General features: G+C 41.9%; 1 long non-coding RNA gene across 1 annotated transcript; it reads right to left on the reverse strand.

The window, feature by feature from the left end:
• Nucleotides 1–881: 881 nt before the first annotated feature.
• On the reverse strand, nucleotides 882–22,106 carry LOC148225396 (uncharacterized). The gene is made up of 2 exons (XR_015806955.1): nucleotides 16,571–22,106; nucleotides 882–8,809 (listed from the first exon to the last, which is right to left on the reverse strand). It is a non-coding gene; the product is annotated as an uncharacterized LOC148225396 (long non-coding RNA).
• Between the last annotated feature and the right edge of the window lie 1,228 nt (nucleotides 22,107–23,334).

The raw sequence follows: 23,334 nt of genomic DNA on the forward strand, positions 1-23,334 counted from the left end.
CTTCCGTGCATTTAATGCTGCATGGGGAAGATGGCATATAGAAGAGAGGCAGGCAAAGCACAGGCTCTGCCATAGCCTTGTGGGTGACAGAAACCTTGGCTGGCACCCTGCATGATCCATCTGTGTTGTCAAGTACATCAATCACCCCAGCAATTAAAGCTAATGGATGTTGTGACAATAGTAGGCCCAATTGGCTCCCTACCCAAACTTTATCATTATATGTCCTTGTTTTTCCAGAAATATATGTACAATGTGGGAAGCTGATTCCAGTTTTTCCAGCGAAGTATGTTAATCTCCTATTGACAATTAACCCTGCAGTGTCAAGGAAGTCACCTTATGGTGTGGCAGGCTAAACCCACTAGAGAGTGATTTGGAAGAAGTTTTTGTTTTGTTTTGTTGTTTTGGGGTTTTTTTTTGTCAAAAGAAAACTAATTTGGCCAAAACTAAAAACTTGTCTTTCACAGTGATGTGAAAAGATCCCACCAATAGCCTTATCAAAATTCCATCAAAAGCATTATGACATGTTACGGTGGCAAAATCAATTCCTTCACTCTGTATGATGGAACCTATTTTTGAGCCTTAGGAAGATGATGTAACTGAAAGAGAAAGTAATTGGTAATAGTTCAGGATAAAGAAAGCTGCATCTTATGCCTGAATCTCAGAAAAAAAAAAGCTTTGCTATCATGTCAAACTCTATGCTGTGTCTACAGCCTTAATGTTGTATTTTAAGGCAAAAACAATGGTTGCAAAGGGGAAGAAAAACCTTGTGGCTACTCATAAGAGAATGATCATGTGGAAAAAAGAAAACCTTCAGTTATGTGCAAGTAAAATAAGGGAGTAGTGTTGCAGCAGATGGTGAAACAGAACAACCAAAAACTATGTGGGTTTTGTAAAAACCTTGGGGATTTTTATTTAGGAAAACGAGGTAGGGCAGACAGTGCTAATGCAGAACTTATATAAGGTAACACAACCTATTTGTCTAAGTAATGCTTGGTAAAAAAATAAATCAGACAAAATGATTCACAGGTGTAACAAAAAGTTCAGATATGCAGGACAACATATCTTTTCTGTTAGCATGTCTCCTGTAAAATGTACTCTTAGGGTTCATTGCAGTCATAAATTAATAGCATTGTTGTCTCCAAAAGGAGTAAAAATAGTGATAGACTAATATTCATCAACCATCTGAAACAGGCGCATTTCACCTTTACATGCTATTACTTTAAGACCTTGATGAACAGAGATAAGAACAGAAAAGGCCATCCCCTAATGTTGCTAAATTGTACAGCATGTCCTCAGGTTATATAATACTAAACTGTATCTCTAATCATGTCTTTAGATACCAACAACTGTGTTGTTATTTGATGATATTTTTAATGTGTGCCAGGGAGAAACTAGGGAAAAAAGACTATATCCAATGACTGCACAGTTGCTGTGAAGATAATGCTGATGGCTCAGTCATGAAAAAAAATTTCAAGGGATTTCATTATGCAGTAATATTTGCATTTGCATTTTCCCCTTCATAAACAGGGATGAAACTACAAATTGTGTGAACAAGATTGAAGTATTTCAACACTAAACCAGTAATATCTCTGTACCTACATGAAATTATGCAAAGCAGCTATTGCTGAGACTCCCAAGTGATCTGATTTCAACTGTACATAATTTGATAATGATGTTCAACTTAAATTATCTGCTTGGTCAAAGAAGACTTGCGTGCTCAGCTACTCTGGCAAATAGATTTGTTATAAGTCAATTGGTAAAGTTTTTGTCAAAATTGTTGCACATTTTGTTGGCATCAACAAATAAAACTCACTCACCTCTGGCACTGCTTTGCTCCTGGAGAGAGAAATAATAATCTTTTGGGACAACTGTAATACCTAAGACCTGCTAATATAGATGTCTCTCCATCCATTTCTCTGCTAGAGGAAGGAAAAATAAACAAAGACAGCAGAATTTCCCTCTTGATTCTCTTGGGAATACACAGATGGATAGAAGTCGTAATCCCATGCAAGCTTTTCTTCTGACAGAGCAAGCCATTGTCCTCAGAAGATGTGGTATTTGAAAGCACTGGGTCTTTTGGATCTGGTGGTGCCTTTTCTAGCTGGTTTTCTGTCAGGTTGTGGTTGTTTTCTTTACAAGAACTTAGCAGCTATTAGTTGCTATAAAGGTGTTTATTATAAAAGCACATCAGTCTCAAAAGGCAAAGAGTCACACGCTAAAAGTTTTCAGCTCCGAGTTCTAAATAGAGGTAAAGCCCCAATTAGAAGTAGGAGTTGCTGCTGTTCAAGGTCCCGGGAGGACTGATGTTGGACTGATGCTGCTGCAGCTCCTGTCTTCTTCAGGCGATGAAGATGGCAGTGAGGAGAGAAGAAAGGCAAGAGAGCAAGAGTGAGTCTCTCCTTAGTGCATAGATTATTATACACAAATTACCCAACAAGCTAAAAACACAGACCCGAACTATTTCTTCTTAATCTTAGAATTCTAGTTTCTTAGCACACCAGGTTACATATAAACTGTGCATATGGTCTATCTTGTTCTATCTAAAAAATGTAAGCAATATTCTTACTATATTTTTATTATGTCTAAAACTGTGTTCCTGGAGCCTCCATGGAAACTTGTTTTCAACACTAGTATTTAGGATTATGTTTTTCAGCCTTCACTAGAACTGGTTCTACACTGGTATCTAAGACCTTTACCCTCTAAAGCATTTAAAACATATTCTTACTTACTTACATGCTTGCTTATTCTAAAACTTAAACCTGCACCTCTACTCTATGTGTGAGTGGATTAATATAGTTCAATCCATCCAAAGGCTTTAATTCAATCCCTGCACTCTGATTTCTCTCTGAAGAATTCAGAGAGGCCTCTGATTTACATACTCCAACAGTTTTCAGCAGTCCCCTCGCCAGCTTTTCCTGCCAAGTTACACTCTGACTAGCCTAGGACTGCACAGAGAAACCTGCCTCTCCTGGTTCTGCTTCTGCTTCCTATATCCCTCCCAGGTGTTCTGCAGTGTTTCTCACTGTTATGCATTATGGGCCCCTTAGCTCTCATCCTTCTTATAACAAAGCTTTCAGCTTCATCTTGGTCATTTTCTCTGGGATGAAGTCACAGCCACACTTCCTGTTGACCTTTACTGTCATCTTCCTGGTACTAAAAAACAGTGGCACAAGTCACAAGAGCTGAAGATCTGACCTTACCAAGTCTTTTGGATTCAACCTACAAATACAACATTCCTACTGCCTTGATGACAAAAATTTTCATAGGCATCTCTATCCGTGCAAGGTGGCAGAGAAACTTCTCTCATGCCAACTTACTTGTCAGCCAATGCCTGCAGCCTGCTCAGAGCCTGCTGTGATGGCAGTCAGGGCTAGGATCTTTCCACATAATAAACACTCATCTACTGGATCCCAGACCCTTTAGTGGAGATGACTGAGCAGAACAGAAATGCATTAAATAGCTACCCAAAAATAAGCTGAAACCTATAAAATATAACACCCTCTACTCTTTTCTGTTTTTATTTTTATCAAAGGATAGCTGCAATATGTCTATATCCACTTTTCAATAACTATTCCTTACAAATTCTTAATTTTCTATACCCTGCTGCTGGGGCTGATGAGCAGAAGAAATGCAGCATGTGCTAGCATTATTGTCATCAGAAAACAATTGTCAGTCTCTATTCAATATATCCCGTTGCAAATATTAAGGTATAATTAATCTCTTGGCTGATGCAGAATAAATTGAATATTTACTTCAATATCCTTAATGGGAACTTCTTTTAGGCTGAAGTCAGTCATTTGATATGCAGAAACAGAACTTCTCTCAAACTCAACAAGTAAGAAACATGTGCCTAACTCCAACATAGCAAAGGTGAAAAGAAGGTCAGTACCTTTCCTCAGACGATTTGTAGTTTTGTTTCACTGGGAGAGACATACCCATCCACTTCACAACAGCAATCTGCTCTCATTCAAAGATAAATTCCTCCACATGTCCATTTTGTATGCCATGCTGGTCATTAGCATAGCTTTTCAAGATCTTGCTTTTGCAGATGATAGGACAACAAAACATTAGCAGCATTCCTTTACTTCCTTTCCTTACTTTAATTAATTCACTTCTTCTTTCTCTTTACATTTGAAATAAAATTGTCAGGTAGTTTTCAGATCAGCCCTAGCAAACAACAGACAAACCTGTCATTTTGATTTGATCTTATTTTCTATATCTTTGTTATTAAGCAAATTCTATAACAATAATAATAATAATAATAATAATATGATATATTATATATAATATATAATCTAATTTATATGTTATATTTTTTATATATAATATACATTATATATATATATATATATATACACACTATACAAGTGAATTAGGCATGACAGTGGCAATGGGAAAGCACAGCTTACAACATATGAAAGGAAATCTCCCTGGGAGATGTTTCAAGACATGGAAATGTGTAATGTGAGAATTAAAGAATGCATATTCCTTTCTACAGTGCCAGACAGGGAAAGAGTTGTGACATGACTAGAAGGAAATAAAGCATCTTCCTATATCACTGAGGTAAACATAAATATTTGTCTCTAAAAAGAGATTTAATGTGGAAAAGAAGGTCTCTATACCCTGAGGTCTAGGAGTCAAGATAACCCCAACAGATGGGTCTGAAGGATGGTAACACTAAAAGAAGGCTATAGCAAATAACAGATGGATAGCAAATTTACCAGACTGTACTGAAAGCAGGAGAAGTAATTTGGAATAGAAAATTTACTATACTTTTTGCACTCTAACAACGAAATTTGTGAACAGTACTTGCTAGATATGTTACTTTTGTTATTACAAGATTAGGAGTCTGACTTGATGCCAGATGGGAAAAGTGAAAGCAATTCTGCTGTGGCAAGTTTTGTTGGGGCAGCAAACAGAACTCTGCACAGTCTTCCCATTTTTAGATATAACCCTTTGGGATTTTAGTAAACTCTATGAAGAACGTATACATTTTGCTGTTAGCATGAACTCGAACTATTCTCTTAAAGCCCTCTTGCCCTTTAAAACCATGTGTCTTTAAATGTTGCAGGAAACTGTGTAGTATTTCCCTGAAGTGTGATCTTGCCTCAGAATTTTACTTCAGAAGACCAATATTCCTTCAAACAGGAATTTTTCACCCAATATCTGGCAGTAAAATCCCCAAAAATTATAGCAAATCACTAGAACCACAATATCAGAATAGCCTCATAATTACAGCAATGAAAATTGAGTTCTATGGACATCACAGATCTTTCAGGGCCCAAACTGGTGAGGTTTATTTTGCCATGTGAAGGTAAGTCATAAGGCAATTATGCCTTAACTTTGTTGTTTGTTTTTTTTTTCTTCCATGGGAAAATGTAAATACACAATCTAGAAGCTCCTGACCATGCCTCTAGGTTTAAGCCAGTGTATTGAACACAGGTTGTGTTGAACACAGGTTGTATATCCACCATGATGTTTGCTGACTTATTTCACTCTGACACACTGCAAAAAGAGAGGAACTAATAAAAATTAAGTTAATCATCAGTACAGTATATAGTTTGTTTCACTATACTGTCTTGAACCCCCACTCATGGTCCATGGCATCATTTTGCAAGATATAAAACACATACAGAACAAGAATGTGGATTCTTCCTCTAAACAGCTTACAGGCAATACAAGAGAGCCTGAGTAAAGACACCTAGGTCAATAGAAAGGGATGTGAGGGATAAAGGATCCCAGAGCACATGGCTTTTCTACTATAAAGAGTTTTAAAAAGGGAACTTTTAAGCAGGACATGAAAAACACTTTATTCATGTTTATAGAGAATTTCCAGAACAAACTCAAAATAGTCCCACAATGACTGAGAGAAAAGCTAAGGTAAACTAAGAAATTGAGATGCAAGTTTTGATGGCTGGACTAGTGATGGACATGATTGTGGGGGCCAATGAGGCAAGAAACAACTGTACCAAGGTGGAATGGAGCCAAAGATCACAGAGAGCTTTATTCAGGGAAGACACAAACTCAGTAATCATCCTTGTGGGGAGTTTTTAGAAAAGCTTATAAAGATGACTAGTGAGCAGTTATAATTATCCATCAACAAGGAGGTTACTGACATCTTAGCATGAGGGGCCTTGAGGAAAAAGACATTCAACAGAGAACAGTAAGTCTCTATAGAGTCCACATACCAGGTACCCAGGAGATAAGAGAAGTATCAGGTGAGATCAAGTGCTCTCAGAGAGGGTGAGAGTATTTGAAAATAAGAAGACTGGAAAGTAAAAGCTGTTGCATCCTCTTTCTGGTCTTTCTGCACTAGTGATCTTATGAGAGGGAAAAAGCATCTGAATCTTACTTGAGTTACTGCTAATGTGAAACTCCTGTGAGCCACATATTGTGAGTTCAGGAAAAGCAAAGTAATTAGCTGAGCAGAATTCGTGGTTAAATTGCTCCTGCAAAACGAGCAAACAGAAAGTTTTAACAGTGTGTTAGAGGACTGCAACAGAATAAAAAATCAGATTTTGCTGAATCAAAGCAGTCTGCAATGCCTAAGGCTGTTATGACATATTTAGCCTCTGCATTGATAATACATAATCCTGTAGTTCTTTAACTGTCACAGCAAGACATGTGAGCACATACAGTACTGTTAACACTTAGTGTAGTAGGCTAATAGACAGCATACCGACCCAAAGCTCTAACAGATGCTCTGACTTGTGTGGTGTGGAAAATACTTAAATATTGTGATCATTAGCAGCCTCTTCTTGAGTATCGCATGAACGTGCAGTCTTGGGCACAATATGAAAAAGACATAAAGCTACCAAGGAGCATCCAAAGGAGGGACATGAAGCTGGTGAAGGATCTCCAGGAGAAGCCTTATGAGACTGAAGCCACTTGGTTTATTCAGTCTGGAGAAAACTGAGGGGAGACCTCATGGCAATCTGCATCTCACAAAGGGAAGCAGAGAGACAGGATCTTCGCCCAGAGGATGGTTGAGCACTGGAACAGCTTCCCAGGGAGGTGGTCATAGCACCAAGCCTGACAGATGTCAAAAACCATTTGGACAATACTCTCAGGCACAGGATGTGATTTTTGGGGTGGTCCTGTGAAGGGCCAGGAAGGAGCTGGGCATCAGTGATGTCTCTGGGTCCCTTTCAATGCAAGATGTTCTGTGATTCTAATATTCTGTGATTAACCTACCAAGCTGTATGCTCTCAAGCAAATAAATATACTTTTTCTTTTCTTTTTAATACACAGCTACACCAGAGCTTTTCAAGCTAGAGGACTAACAAAAGCTATCTCAGGTTCTGAAACACGATAACAATTATGTTAGCAAAAGAGAATCTCTGAGAAATGTATAGCACTTAAAACAAACAAAAAATTCCCTGCTATTTTTCTCTAAATTTGGATTTGGACAGGGTTACAACACTAAGTGCAACCTGCACAGCTAAGTGCAGATTACACGTGTTACAATATCTCCTGAGAAGCATTTGCCATCCCAAGTGCGAAAGGCATCACATGGGTTAAAAGTGAAATTATGATTTCTGGAATATTTTGTGGATCTCATATACATGTGGATGTCATGTTTAAATAGAGAGGCTTCTGCTACTGAAATGAATGACATCTACAGAATCTATGTCAATATAAGAGGTGAAGCTTATAGCTGCTGTCATTTCATTCTCACTCCTGCTGTGTTTCAGTCTGTTTGAAAGACATCTCTGAAATCAGGACTTGTACTGTTAAGGTATCAATCGTATGGCCTAAGAAACTTTGAGTGCATTCTAGGACTGGTTTCATAGGCACTGATGGGAGAAATTCACAGAATGATATAATAGTTTAAGTCAGAAGAAACAGACACTTTCTCTAATATGGGTGTATTTGAAGCAAGAGTTATTCCAGCACTTTGATTTTCTTAAATGTGGAGGGAGACTCGCTTGTTGTCATTTTAACAGCTGTGAAAGCTCGTAAGTGCATGCACCTAAGGCTGACAAAAATAACTCGGGTTTGCTTCTATTAATAACAATATACCTTATTGACACAAGAGAAAGTCTGTAAAATGCTGCAGTTACAAAATATCTCTAGCTTAAAATGGGCACAACTAACCCCAATTATCTTTTCAGTGAGTGGTACCATGACAGCACTGACCAGCATGTGGAAATTTATGTTTTGCCTATGGTAAGCTCAGAGAATGAGAGTCAATGTGCAATAGTGTTTATTTGCACATATCTCCCCTCAACAGCTAGGAACATTCACAATGGCTAGATGCATTTGATTTAAGGAGTGATGATAATTGAGATGGAAAACTCTATGAAGGGACAGAATCTATTTTAAAACACACTAGGTTTTCTGTTGATTTCACCTGTCTGGCATCCACCATTAAAGGATGATCCAGACTGACAACATTACTTTCTGAAAATTGGACAGCTTGGCAGACAGTAGGCAGAGCCACCATGTTAATGTTATGAAAATTGTTCTCTAGCCTCTCCATTCCTTCCTCTTTGTCTTATGTTACATACAGATACTGGGGACCAAGAAGAGACTGTAAGAATTGTTCCTGAACTGTGTATGTCTATTATGGTATTTATGCAAGGTTTTTGAGTAGTTGCTGTATCTTCATTGGTATCATAGTTGGATGGTTGGTTGACTTAGTTGTGAAACTCCTCTAGGGTTTTCCAAGAAGAGGTTCTCATTGTAGCATTTGTTTCTCTTCCACTTTTATGAGACCACCTGACTGCTTTCATATCAAAATACAACATGAAGGAAGACTGCAGAAGATAGAAAGCAGAAATGGATACTTAGCCATCCACCTTGAATTCTGTGAATAAATACATACAGAATGGTAAATGCAGGTTAGTTAATCTGCCAACGCATAATGTAATCAGAGTGCAAGTTTGCACATTCTGCTGCAAATATACTATAAATGATTAATGCAATTCTATTTTAAAATCATAGCACATTTCAAGCAAAAAGGCTTCTTGTATTACCACCACAGGCTGCAGTTGTATCACTCACAGTTTTGGCTGAGATGTCAGTGGGCATTAAAGTCCCAAGTATGTATGAGGTAAAGCAGAATGAGTAATGTTTGGGATGAGCATAAGGCATGATTAATAATAATCTCTTCATACTGAGACAGAGAAATGTTCACTTTCTCCAAGTAATTTGGCAGTCACAGCTGCTGGAAATATTTTTATGTGCTCTGTGAAAAAGACTCTAACAGACTGTAGTTATAAAACATAAATTGTTCAAACCAGGCAAATGTAACTTCTACTTATTTCCATGGGACTAATAATTCACAGAAGCCTGTAATTTATTGCAAGTTATGCTTCCTGTACTTCCTGTACTTGTACAGTATTGAAGCACAGACCTGAACGTGGCTGCAAAGTCCATGTGCAGTTGAATTGAGTTTGAAATACACACACACACACAGAGACAACTGAACACTCAAACAGGTGAAAGAACCTTGATCAAACAAGCTGGTAAGAATAGCCTGTTTTGGCAGAAATTTTGGCAACCCTGTGGCTGAACAATGAATGTGTTCTCAGACCAAGTCCAACTGTACATCATTGCACTAGGAGCAGCAGCACACCACAGCCAGTTACCATTCTAGCGTGCAGTACCTACATCCCATGGATTTTTTTCCAATTTTCCAACCACTTTTATACAATCTCTTCAGATTGAAAAATCCATAGGTTTCCTGCCTCAGCCAGAAGCACTTATCAGTGCTATAACTTCTTGCTGCAGCAGGCAAACTGCAAATTAAATTGTTTGCTATACCTGTTGCACTATACTATTTTTATGTTCTAGTTCTTACATTTCTTATTTACTGTGTTTACCCATGTTCCTAAGAACATACATTATCCCTGGGGATCTTGTACATTAGTTGAATGGATCTAAGCCATTATCTCAGAAGTCAAGAGCAGATTATTTTGCCATAGGATAAACATTACAAGCTACAATGTATTGGGTTATTTTCAAGTTTTTGCAATGGCAGCAACGCCAACCTAGAGCTGTTAGGGTGCCTTAATACAGCACTAAAGAGTTCTGTGTTTAAAGTTAATATAGAAATACAGGCAGAGCTGAGCTTCAGACAGCCAAAATATTATCTTTTTTGACACTAGACTTAATAGGAAACTAGACAAAAAAAGGGAATTAGTGAAGTATGCTCTGGTAATACCAGACTTTTAAACAAAACAAAACAGCCAATGACAACAACAAAAAAAACCCCAAGCCACACCAAAAACCAACCAAATAAACACAATAACAACAACAAAAAAATCTCCAAACCCTAGTCCCTTTGCTTGGGATACTCTGTTCTGGCAATTCCTTGTCTGAATTGACACAAAGGATGCAGTCCTATAAAGGCAAAATGAATAAGTCTCCACAAAGAGGCGAGAACTGAAACTGTTGTATATGTCACTGCTTGTGGGCACCTGTCACATCTGTCACCGTGATCCATAGTGACAGTGGAGGAAAGTGTTTCATTGGCCTCTACATATTATTTTCTCATAGCTGCATATGTTTTTTTGTAGTCCAGCAAATACTGAGGACTCTTCCAAGACTCTGGAAGATACTGAATAGCCAAGGAACAATAGAAGGAGGAGAAAAAGGAGGAGCTGCTGAAGTTGTGTTAAGTTAGCATTTCCATCATTGCTTTGATATACTTATCTTTAGATGTCTTTGCAATTTATAAAACTGTGGCAAGGCAATTTGTTGAAGATTGCACAACAGATGTATTGATCATGGTTAAAATCTATTATCCTTAACAGACACTTCTTTTTCTTCTGGATATGTTTTTGAATTCAAAGTCTCAGCCTTTAATTCGTACGTATTTGAGAGATTATTTAAAGGGAAATGGCTGGTATATACAAAGTAAGTGATTGGCAACTGTTTTCCCTCAGCTGTCCTATCTACAGTTTTCAGTTAATTTGACACTCATTTCTGATAAGTAAAGCTTTTTCAGATGTTTCTGAGATGATGAAAATCATTCTTATCTACAGTTTATATACACCTGCATACCAGTAAAGGTTTTCTGTAGCCACCAAATCCCATAACCAACCGTTAACATCCCTTCATATTGAAGTATCGTGAGGTCCAAAAATGATAACAGGATATCTTTTCTTTTGGGCAAACAATTAGCTGAATGATATAGAGATGAAGCTTACACTAATAAGGAACATGGAAGAAGATCTAGACTAGTTGACAGGGGATTGTTTTTGTTTTGAACAGTAAAATAAATAAGATTCAATATATTTTTTTTTATTCCACATTTTTCACACTGTGTAGTGCATGAAGATACAAGTAGACACAATACATTGAAGTTATAAATTAAATACTGCTTTAGCAAAATCCAGTCCTAAGAAAGGAGACAAGGCAGTAATAATACTTATACTGATTCTAATACAGGATTTTCATTTTTCCAAACTCTCATTAACCTAAGTGGAGAGCTAGGGTTTTTTTTCACTTTCTAAGAAATGAGACTGATGATTTACAGTAATAGCTTTGGATTTATTAGAATAAGATTCCATTACATCTGAAGAGACCTAGGATGTGTTCAGTCCTACCTTTAACACTCTTTCACAATGTCTCCCATGGAAATCAAGGGGAGCCATTCTAGGTGCTTTAGTGGATGTTGGATGTGATCCCTGAACACTATGGCATTTGAAGAGCTCCTGAAAAATAGAGGAGCAAGCTTTCAAAAAACCCCAAAATGTAGGTTTACGTTTTTCTTTCATACTCTAATGTACAACTTTTTAATGTTCCTGAGACTACTCTGAGACAAAGGCAGGCAACATTATAATTTAAAATCCCCTTTACCCTTTCCCCTAAAAATGTACTTACACTTCTAGTTTAATTTGGTACATTTATTTCCCAAATTTTTGTAAAGTACAGAGCCATAGAGAAGTATGTTTTTCCACGGGTTTAAAAGAGAATTTCATAGCTCTAGGCATTTTTGTCAAACTAAATTTTGTAATTTTTTTCTGTATATGAAGAGATATGTTAAAAAATCAATGTTAGTCAATAAGCCAGTTTTATCTATGCACTGCATCATAAATAATGGGCCCACATCTGCTTCCCTAATGAGGGGCAATATTCCTCCTGACTATGAGAAGAATGAGCTCAAGCAAATTGCTAGGCAGCAATTTTTCCCAGCTTCATTCCTTTTCCTAACGGGTCTATGGTAGGCTTAAGATGTTTGTATGCACCTCAAGTAACACACATACATATGAGAAATAAAATTCTCCCGGCAAAAATTCATTGTATTCTGCAACTGGGCAGTGAGCAATGTCCTGTATGCACATTTACAAACAACGTAATTGTTGTTAATATGCAGGATCGTGCCCTCTCCATAACTGTGCTGCCTTTCAGAACAGGCATTTTGATGGCCTAATGGGGTATCCTCTCTCCTTGAAGACCACGCATTTTCATTAACTTGGCATTGATTCAATGAGCTTTTCATTCCGCCAGTCCTTTATACAATTATTTGTTCATTGCCCCCCTTGCTAAGGGCTGACCCACATAAAAGGGGAAGGAGCTGTTTCTATAGATCAAGCAAAAGAATAGTCTGATTTCTAGAAATTTAGGATTAGAGCTTTGGTAATCTGAGTGACTGAGCAGTTAAGACTGCATCATAATGCAAATACAGAAAGGATCATAGTGAAGATTACTAAAGTAACCTTAATTCTTCATTCTTTATCCATGGAGTGCTTAACTTCAAAGCACTACTTTTCTTTTAAGGCAGGCTTTTGGCAGTCACAGTATTTCACAGACTGGCAAGCCAAAAAGAATTACCATAACCATCTAATTTGACCTCCTATATAAAACAGGACACAATGTGACTTGCTGCTGTTACTTTGAGCCAATTAACTAGAGTGTGACCAAGCATAACTTTGAAAGGCATCCATTTTTTCACTTGAGGATTTTGAGAGACGAAGACTCCATTAGTTTTCTTGCTGGTTTATTCCAACAGTTAATCATTCCCTCTGTTTAAAAATAAAGTATGCATCATTGCTTATCTGAATGGTTTCATGGTCACAGCTCCCAGCTACAGACAATTCAAGACTTTGGACTAAAGATCCCTTTATTAGCTCAGTATTTTCCTCTATTAAGTGTCTTAGTCTCTGTAATTGAGTCATCCTAATGCATACTTGTTGAGGAAGCTGAACAACTTGTGATTCTGAAGTCTCTCACTCTAAAACACTTCCTACAGCCCTCCAAATAGTTTTGAAGCCCTTTTTTTATTTTTTTTTATCCTCTTCAGAGCATGGGAACCAGAAATATGCTGTATTTCAACAGGAAATGAGAGACTGATATCCATCACGAGTCCAAACCAAAACCATGCACACCTGCTTCAGCTTACCCAGATATATCTATATATCTATATACATATATATCTATATATCTATATATATATACACCTATTCTTTTTCTTGGGCAAAAGTTATGCAGCCTTTTTAGGAAAGGTACAGACCTATTAGATTTATTAGACTAATTCTATGGTATCTTGTACAGTCTGCAAAACATTACAGGAAAAGCAATTACATAACAACAAGACTTGCTGCCACCAGTAGTAGAAATAAAGCAGATTTCAAGGAGACCACTTTGCCACGTGCCACTGTTCTAAGGTTGGGATCCATTGTATGAACACTGGTCCTTCACTAAAGGATGTTCAGATCATCCTAAGACAGGGGGACCGTGCTAGTGCTGTTGCCTTTACTAGATCTGTGTCAGTCCAACCCTAGATTTCACCTTCCTACTTCTGGTTTATTTTCTGCATTTGAGGCTGCTAGACAAGATTCCACCTTCTGCAGCTTTCCTACAACTGTGTGGCAAAAAACATCAGCAAAAAGTGATATCTTAAACGGTCTTATTGCTACTACAAATGAGTCACATCTCAGAGTTGCCTGAAGGCAATGTGTAAGGCTTGTTCTTTGGAAAGGAAAATGTTTTAAGCAAGAGTAAGCACCAGAAGAACTTCAATTTCTTCCTCTGTGTTTGCTATTACTGTATGTATTCCTGTCATTAGAAGGAAGCTGGTTTAATTAAGTGACATTACAGACAAAATTAATTCTTTCTCCTGGACATATACTGCCACTTTTAATATAAAAAAGTCTGTTCAGGGAAGATAAATGGATACCAACGTTATTCTTTCTTTTTCTGCACCTTTAATAACTGGCAATAAAGGTCATGTGTATGTTCGTCCACGGAATTGAAAAGCCACACTTTAGGACCTTAATGTTGTATGACATCAGGATAACTATTTGTCTCGGTTTGAAAGACAGGTATGGTCTAAGGAAAGGCAGGAGCCCCTTTTCTGCGATGCAGAGTGCAATCCCCCTCCCTTTTAATTATTTTAGGTCCAATTCAGACACCTTCAGGCAGGAGATATGGGGATGAGAATAACAGTTCTTTACTGGTATTTAACAAAGCAGAAAAAAACAACAACAGCTATAAAAATTGGCAACAGAAACAGTCTAGCTCCGCTCCAGTCCCTTCTGGCCGCAGGCCGTCTCCCTGTGCTGTTACCGGTGCTGTGGGGGCAGGGCAGGTCCCGCGCAGTTGAAGAGGGCTGGGTGATGGCGGCCGCGGCCCAGGGGAGAGAGGGGATGGGGAAAGTTACTCCCCCTCACGGTGTCGGTCGTGGTGCTCAGCGGAGTGTCCGGAGGTAGTAGGGTGAGCTGGGAGAGCAGCGGAGCGATGTCCAAAGGCAGGGAGCGTGGATCTCAGCGCTGGGATGACAGGGGAAGATGCCAGAGCAGAGCCCAGGTTCTCTTCCCACTCCAGGAGCCAAGCGAGAGAGCGTCCCCCGCTCCAGACCCCCCTATCCCACCTTTCCTTTTCCGGTTCCCCCCCCCCTCCCCCTCCAGCCACCCCCCTACGAGAGAACATTATCTGTCGTTTTAAGGTGTAGCCACAATTACTTAGCATAACAATGGGAGAAATTCCACAGAAAGAAAAGCAAAGCATTCAACCCCCAACACTATTTTACCTTTCTAGGCTGATTTATTCCCTTAAAATTAATCAAACACTTCTTCCATTATCTAAATTTATTTTATTCTTGGATGGGTTACAATTAATTATATTTAATTGTTTCAACAGTGCACAGAAAGTTTTTTTATTGCTTCTAGGCAGAGTACCTTTCAGCTGAAATGTTTTTTTGTGGTTATGGTGGGTTTGGGTGTTTTTTTGGTGATTCCAGCGATCTTAAAGGACTTAGCTTCATTATCATAAAACTGTTTCCATCCTTTCTGCAAATATTCAGATTCAATAGTGAGATTGAAAATGTAGGTGTTAACAGTATAAAATATTTCTGATCTCATTGGAGGAAGGGATGAAGGCTTGAAATGTACAAGCTAAAATAGTAAAAGTGCTCTCCATTCTAAAATTAACTTTTAAAATGTCTATGGTCATTAGCAAGTGTGCAGTAAACCCGATAGCCTTCACATAAAACGCCACACAGCTTGTTCATTGTAATGAAACTTTCTACCTCTCTTTAAGGATATGCATACCAAAATATGCTCAACTGCTTGGGAAAATGTCAGCATTTAAGCACCTGCAATGAACTAGTGAAGCAAGCAGCTGTACCACTTAAAAGCAGGCAAGCTGTCTTCTATGGGGAGCCTGATTCCTCTCTACTGATGGCATTTTGTGTGAGATTTATGAATGCAGGAATACTGGTCATTCAGTGATGTGAAACTATCATACTAGGTATTGATTTTAGCTTTTGTACAGAGCATTGACTAACAAATATAGCAATGGGGAATTAAATGGGTTGTTCTTGCTCTAAACAATAAACATCTTAACTGTTCCAAAAAAAATGAGGTTGACAAAGAACAGGGTTGGAGGTGACCAAGGGCTGTAGCTGCGAGATGACTGATTTTTCAATTATAGTCTATCCATAATTATGAGGAGAAGTTTCCAATATTCAAACATAAGATAAAGGCTTGGGTTTTTTACAAAATAAATTCATCACAGTAAATAGTACTTGTTTGCATTTGGCAAGCTTGGCTCCTTTCAGAAAATGCAGAATATGCCATGTCCTAATGATTCTATCATTAGGAGAAATGTCTTCAGTAAAAGGGTCATGAAGTATTGGAACAGGCTGCCCAGGGAACTGGTTGAATCACCATCCTGGAGGTATTTAAAAGACATGTGGGTATGGCATTAGAGACACAGTTTAGTGGTGGACTTGGCCATGCTGGCTTAACAACAGGACTCAGTGATCTTAGAGGTTTTTTCCACCCTAAATGATTCTATCATCAAAATTCAGATGTGAATAAAAATCATTTTTGTGTAACCATGATGAAATCCATGCTATCCTGGTAACTACAACTCCAGCTCAAAAAAGAGTTAAATTGCTCTTCTCTACCCATTCTTATGCCAGCAGATAATCCATCCAAAAAAATCTGTGTGCCCTACTTACACAAACAAACTGGACAGTGCATAAATAATTCACAGAATGCCAGCCTGTTCTATTAACTGCATACTGGCAGACACTGACAGAAACATGAAACATGGCTGAAACCACCATATAGGACCAGGCTGTACATGTACTTTGTAAATCAAAAATGCACCTGACCTGTGAATGAGAAATTTGTTCTTTTTTGATAGATCAGGCACGAGGAAGCTGTTGTACACTTGTAGACCAGCTGTTTCTTCACAGTATTTTATACTGATGGCAGATCTGCAGTATAAGCAAGAATTAAGCACAGATACAGCTCTCACCAAGGGAGCATTAATTAATTCACCAAAAAGCTTTCTATTCCTCCTATATATTACACCCTTAAAGGCCAAGAAATACCCAGGTTAAGAATGACTGTGTAATTTTAGGCTTTTGTCCATTTGATACCATCTTTACCCATGATGATAATATATATAAAATATATATCCCCCTCCTTCTTTCTTCTCTGGGACCTCTCACATCTGCTCAGTGCTCTCTTTCTGTTGAGTGCTGTGAATAAAAGCAAACACTGCTACTCCCTAAAGTCTCTACCTGTAGCATTTCTTAGCTTCAGCACCAGACTACAGGATCAGAACTGAATCAGGTAGGAAGACAAGGATACAAAAGTAAGGAAACAGAGAACACCATGGGGAAGGAAGAGAAAGTGAAATTTCGGGATACTTCTGGGACTTGGCACTGGGAATTGTCATCCTTCTTCACTCACTGTCCATATGGTTCTCATCAAATAAGGGTGTCAGCAAAGTCAAGAATTGGGCTGAGAGTAAGGTAATTGACAATGAAAGAGAAAGAAAAAAAAGGAAAAAAAATAGGAGTGAGGTAGAGGGGAGAAATAGATAAAAATAGTAAAGAAATAGAGTCCAAACCCCAAAACATGAAAAAATATATATCCCATAAATGGGGTAGGAGGAATAGGAATGAGACACAGAGACAGAATATTAACAGAGACAGTAATAGGGTGTGTGTAATTATGCAAATACAGCTAGACCTGACTAGACTATGGGATGTCTTGTGCATGCACAGAGTGTGAACTGCCATGATCATGTGGCCACATCTTTTTACCTACCACAATTCTCGATGATCATGTGTCTCCATGCATCACTATATATGACTGTAGATAAACACACGACAGCAGTAGTCGTAGAATTAATTGGTAAGGAAAGGATATAATTAAAATGGTCTTCTACTTAGAATACAACAGTATCAAGTAAGACTTTACAGATCAGGTTCTTTGGAAGGGACTTGTGTCCCTTCAAACATAGGTTCAAAATGCAAACTCCAAGTGCTCTTCAGTCATTTGGAGGGTGGAATAGCCTCTCACCATCCCTGTTTGTACAGTTTAGCCAGGGGCTGTGCCACCAACCTCCATCACCTATGCTCCGCTCCTCGCCAGTTGTCTCTACTATTTCCTCTTTTGTGGGGATACTTGAAAATACAAGCGCGAGTAAGTGATGCGAAAGCATGACTAACTCACACGCAAATTTCTGCTGGGAAATTTGCCAGGTTGCTATGGGAAACACACACTGCAAGGAGCATCTGCTCCCTGACTTCCCTTCTCTGTCCTAGCACATTCACTTACACTCTCAGGAGGCTTTGCTATCCTTGCTGACACACGGGAATATGCTAACAGGGTCTATGATTCTCTTTCACAAATATTGGATGGTTTGTATCTTCACCTTCTTTTGTGCACTTGGCCTGATAAGAAATCTGACCCATGGAAAATCCGTGTCATTGTATGATGGTCAATTCTGCAAGGCTGAGATACATGAAAACTGGTCACAGTATCACCATGTTTCTATTGTCATTTGGAACTCACACGGACGTTATAAACCTAACCATTTCAAACACACAGGAATCCACTGACACCTAATACGTATTTTACACTGGTTATCACTTAGAAAGTGTTAGATGCAAAGCTTCAGTCTTCCCTGCATGCCATCTCCAATGCCTCATGCATGGTTACACAAAGTGGCACTTGTCATTCTTCACTCCTGTTACACAATTTTCTAACAAAACAAGCACATCCTACAAAGGACTCTTTTCCCCTAACAGATATCCCTGCAATCCAAACAGTCTGGAAATAGCCTGTTGGTTCAACATATCCATAGCATCTACAGTCTAGTTCATCAGATAGGAAAACACAAAACTGCTCCAAAGCCTAAATGTTAATCTGTGCTAGTTGGGTACAGGATAATTTAATAGGAAGAGTGTTTCAGTCAGATACATGATTCAAATACCTTTTCTGCAGAAAGGTGTTTTCCAGTAAATTGAAAAAATACTTGATTTTGGCAACTGACATGACTACACATATTAGCCCACAGACATGCCAGAGGAGATGTCAGGGGTTTTGTTATGCTTCACCTTCAATAATACATATTTTCAATCCCAGATCTTTTAATCCAGAATTTTTGTGACATTTACCTTTCGTCTCTTATTTCCAAAACCTAGTGCAGCATTCATATGTAATGAAAAATACGATATACTCTACTGGGTTTGTATAGAGCTTGTGTACTCTACAGGCTTTTGGTAGTGGGGGAAAACAGAGCTGGCTTCTATGAAAAGCACTAGAAGCTTTCTCTGTGTCTGACAGAGTCAATGACAGAAGAATCCAAGACAGATCCACTGCTGGCCAAGGTTGAGCCCATCACTGAGGGAGGTAGTGTCTTTGGGATAACACAGTTTAGAAGTGGGGGCAAAAACTGTGCAAGAGAGAGATAGGAGGGAAAATACATGGAGGAAGCAGCTGTGCAGACACCAAAGTAGGTGAAGAAGAAGGGGAAGGAGGTGCTCAGCACTGGGGCAGAGATTCCCCTCTAGCCCATGGTGAGGCAGTTGGTTGCCCTGCAGCCCATGGAGGTTTATGATGCAGCAAATATTCACCTGCAGCTCCTGGAGAACTCAGAGATGGAACTAGAAGAAGCCCAAATGAAGCTGTGACCGTGTGGGAAACTGGCACTAGAGCAGTCTTCTGGCAGTTGTAGAGCCATGGAGAGAAGAGCCCACACTGGAGCAGGTTTGCTGACAGGACTTGTCACCCTGTAAGGGACTCACACTGGAGCTGCCTGTACAGAAATGACTGCATCCCATGGGAAGGGGCCCATGCTGGAGCAGTTTGAGAAGAACTTCAGCTCATGGGAAACACTCATGTTGAAAAAGTTTATCAAGGGCTGTCAACAAGGGTTGTTCCCATGCTGAAATAGGAAAGTTTGAGGAATCCTCTCCCTGAGAAGGAAGGAGCAACAGAGACGATGTTGATGAACTGACCCCAGCTCACATTCCCCATTTCCCTGTGCATTTGGCAGGGAGAGGGAGGAAGAGAGGAGAGAAACTGAGAGTGAAGTTAAGCCTGGGAAGAAGGGAGAGGTGGAGGAAACATGTTTTAAGATTCAGCTTTTATTTCTCATTACTCTACTTTGATTTGACTGGTAATAAATTAAAATAATTTCCCCAAGTTGAGACTGTTTTGCCTGTAACAGTAATTGGTGAGTGATCTCCCTCTGCCCTTTTATCTCAGCACATGTGCCTTTCAATACATTTTCTCTCCCATGCTCAGCTGACCCTGACTTTGATGGGCACCAGGCATCCAGCCAGAGTCAACCCACCACACACAGTTAGATAGTAACAATGATTTTTAATTATTATTTTTTTTTTTAATTCTCCACAATCCATAGTTACTGAGTCTGGATATTGAACATATGCTTCCCCTATTTTAGTATCTCAGTGGGAGCTACTAATGATACAATTTGAAACACGCAGAAACGCACATTCAGCAGTAGCCTAAAATACAGAAAAGCAGAGAGAAAAAATGAATAGCCATACCTTTTGTAGGGTTCTGGGTTCTTTTTTGCATGACTACTTTTATTCTGATTACTCGTAGCAGAACCTGGCCCTAAAAGTTAGGCACATCCACATGTGGAGGCCCAAGGGCCTGGCACGGCTCCGCCCGCAGCCTTGCCCTGGAGGGATGCCCCTCGAATGGGCTGTGATTAGCTTATCTCAACTCTTCTGCAAGGATGCTCCATAGGTTGGCACACCTTTTCTTATCACGGTGAGCTATCCCCGAAAAGCTTCAGTGATTCCACCGTGCCCTAGCACCCATGTTAATCCTTTGTAACCCACTGACCTTTCCCCCTTGGTACCACCCTTTCCCCCATAAAAACCCCAGTTTTTCCCCCAGTTCTTCAGGGAGCAGTCGTTCCTGGCTCCCTTCACAGAGCTGCTGGATAATAAAGGAATCTCTGTGGAATTGCCATACGACATTCCTGTCTCTCTGTCCCTGAGTTGGCCTGGGATAGCCTCGCAAGCACAGCTGAAATCACTGAGAGCTGATCACTTGTGGCCACGGCCACCACTTGCTGAGGCTTATCCAGTGGCTGGGAGACCAGCCAGGAGACCCCCTAGAAGGCATTCTCTTGAGGGACTCTCTCTCTCTCTGGGAAGGTTGGCGGCTTCCTGGGTCTGGAGCATTGGATCTCTACAGACCCCCCTAGCAGCTAATCACAGATAGAGCAAGAGAGAGAGTGTTAACGGAATGAAGAGATGTCATTTGCTGGTAAGTGTGGTAAACCAGCAGCTATGTGCTTCTCAGGAGCAATAAGGTTACTGCAGGAGTGTTTGGGACACTGTCAAAGAAAAAAATAGTATGTTGTGAAATTGCAAAAGGGAAGCTCGATCCACAATAGAGTTCTAGTACAGGATTCAGAAAAGCTTCAAAGACTTAATGCAATCATCAAATGGTTACGGTTAGAGTTGAAAGGGAACTTAAAACATCTTCTAGTTCCAACCTCCCTGCCACGAGCAGAGACACCTTCCACTAGACCAGGTTGCTCAGAGTCCCATCCAACTTGACCTTGAACACTTCCAGGAATGGGGCATCCACAGCTTCTCTGGGCAACCTGTTCCAGTGCCTCACCACCCTCACAAGGAAGAATGTCTTCCCTATATTCAACCCAAATATCCCCTCTCAGTTTGAACCCATTACTTCTTGTCCTATTTAAGAGAGTTAATTCTGCCTCCTGAATGTAAATCACCGATGTTATTACTAAAACAAGCCCGGGAATTTTGACGGCCCAGGCAAAATAGGGACTTGATTTAATGATATCTAACAGAGTGGGGGAAAAAAATATTTTAAAAACCCAGCAAAACAAAGTGATCTAGCTGGACCAAAATTCACTACATATGCCAGTGCATTACACAGAAACTTCTCAGAAAATAGCCCAGGAAGGGGAAGGAGTAGTCATCCCAATGAAAAAAGTCAATTTGTTGCTCCCAGGAGACGACTCCAATATTCCAGTGACTTCTTTAATTCGCTATACGTTCCAACAGAAGTACTTACCGCGATTTTTTCTACCATACACACCTGCTGCATTTCCCACTAGCAGAAACACTGTAAATTTACACAAATTATTCCAGGGAAAGCTGTGCCATTAGGGCAGCATCTCATTAGATGCTTTTTGGAGAGAAAACCAGAGGTGGGAGATGAACAGTGCAGTCAAAACCTTTTTTCCTTCTTAGCGGTCGCGTTACGCCTTTCAAAATTCAACCCCCTCGGAGTATTTGCACAAGGGAGAGCAGGCGCCTTTGGGCGGGCAGAGCTGTCCCGCGGTCGGTGGCAGGCAAGGGACAGACACACCAGGGCCAGGATCGCTCCCGCACCTCCCGCCACCGCCACCGCCGCCCCTCCGCGGGCGCGCGCGGGCGCGCGCGCGGGCGCGCCCCCGAGCGCCGCCCAACGGCCGCGCCGGCCCCGCCGCGCCCGGCTCGGGGCCGAGCCCGCGCCGCGCTCGCCGCCGTGCGCCGCCTGGCGGGGGGAGGCGGTGCCCGCGCCCCGGGCTCGCACACGCGGCGGGCGCAGGCGCGGCGGGGCGGGTGCCCGCGGCGTGGCGGGAACGGCTGCGGCCCGCGCGCCCCCGCGACCCGAGCAGCCCGAGGGGGAAGGGGGGGGCCGGGCCGCGCGTCCTCCGAAGCGGGGGAAGGGCGATGGGAACCGGCGCGCCGCAGGCCCCGCTCCCCCCTCCCCGCCGCCCCAGCCTCCTCCTCCTCCGCGCTCCCCGGGCACAGGCGCGCCCTCTGCTCGCACCGCGCATGCACGCACACCCCGCGCCCCCCCCCGCCCGAGCGCGCGCGCGCGCGCACTGGAGTGCTCGTGCAGGAGGCGGCGGTGACGGCCGGAGAGACGCGCGCAGGCCCCCCCCCCCCCCCAAGACCCCCTCCCCAAATTCCCCCCCCATTCCCTCCCTCCCTCCTTCCCCTCCCTTCCCCCGTCCCCCTCCCGCGCGGCGGCAGTGGCAGCGGCGGCCCCCCCGCGCCCCCCCGGGAAGCGCGGCTCCGCGCGCGCGGGCGGGCGGCAGGTAAGCGCGAGCCCTTTCCCCTTCCTCCCCCGCACCCTCCCGCGCCGCGGCCCGGCCGCCGCTGCGCTGCGCGCGCGCGCTCTCCCTCGCACGCCCCCTTCCTCCTCCTCCTCCTCCTCCTCCTCCTCCTGCAGCTCCCCCTCCCTCTGCCATCCCTCCCCCGCTCGCCGCCGCCGTTACAGCCCCGGCAGCGCGCGCTGGGTGAGATGGCGCTGCCGCGGGCGCGCCCGCCGCCAGCAGCCCCGGCGCCGCCGCGCGCCTGCCTCCCGCGGGCGAGGGGAGGGCCAGCGGGAGGGGGAGGAGGAGGAAGAGGAAGAGGACTTGGCCATCGGCGGATGCGCACGCTGGGGCGCGCGGGTCCCGCGCGGCGGCAGTGGCCGCCGCAACAAAGGGGCGCGCGGCCGTGTCCAGGCGGCGGGAGCCGCGCGGGATCCGTTGCGGCGGGGGAGGGAGAGAGGGAGGCACGGACGGACGGACGGACGGAGCGGGGCGCCGTCCCCGCGCAGCCCCGTGAGGCGGCGAGGCGGGAACGCC

This window comes from Sturnus vulgaris, chromosome 1, assembly GCF_052056855.1.
Source record: "Sturnus vulgaris isolate bStuVul1 chromosome 1, bStuVul1.hap1, whole genome shotgun sequence".
Classification (NCBI taxonomy): domain Eukaryota; kingdom Metazoa; phylum Chordata; class Aves; order Passeriformes; family Sturnidae; genus Sturnus; species Sturnus vulgaris.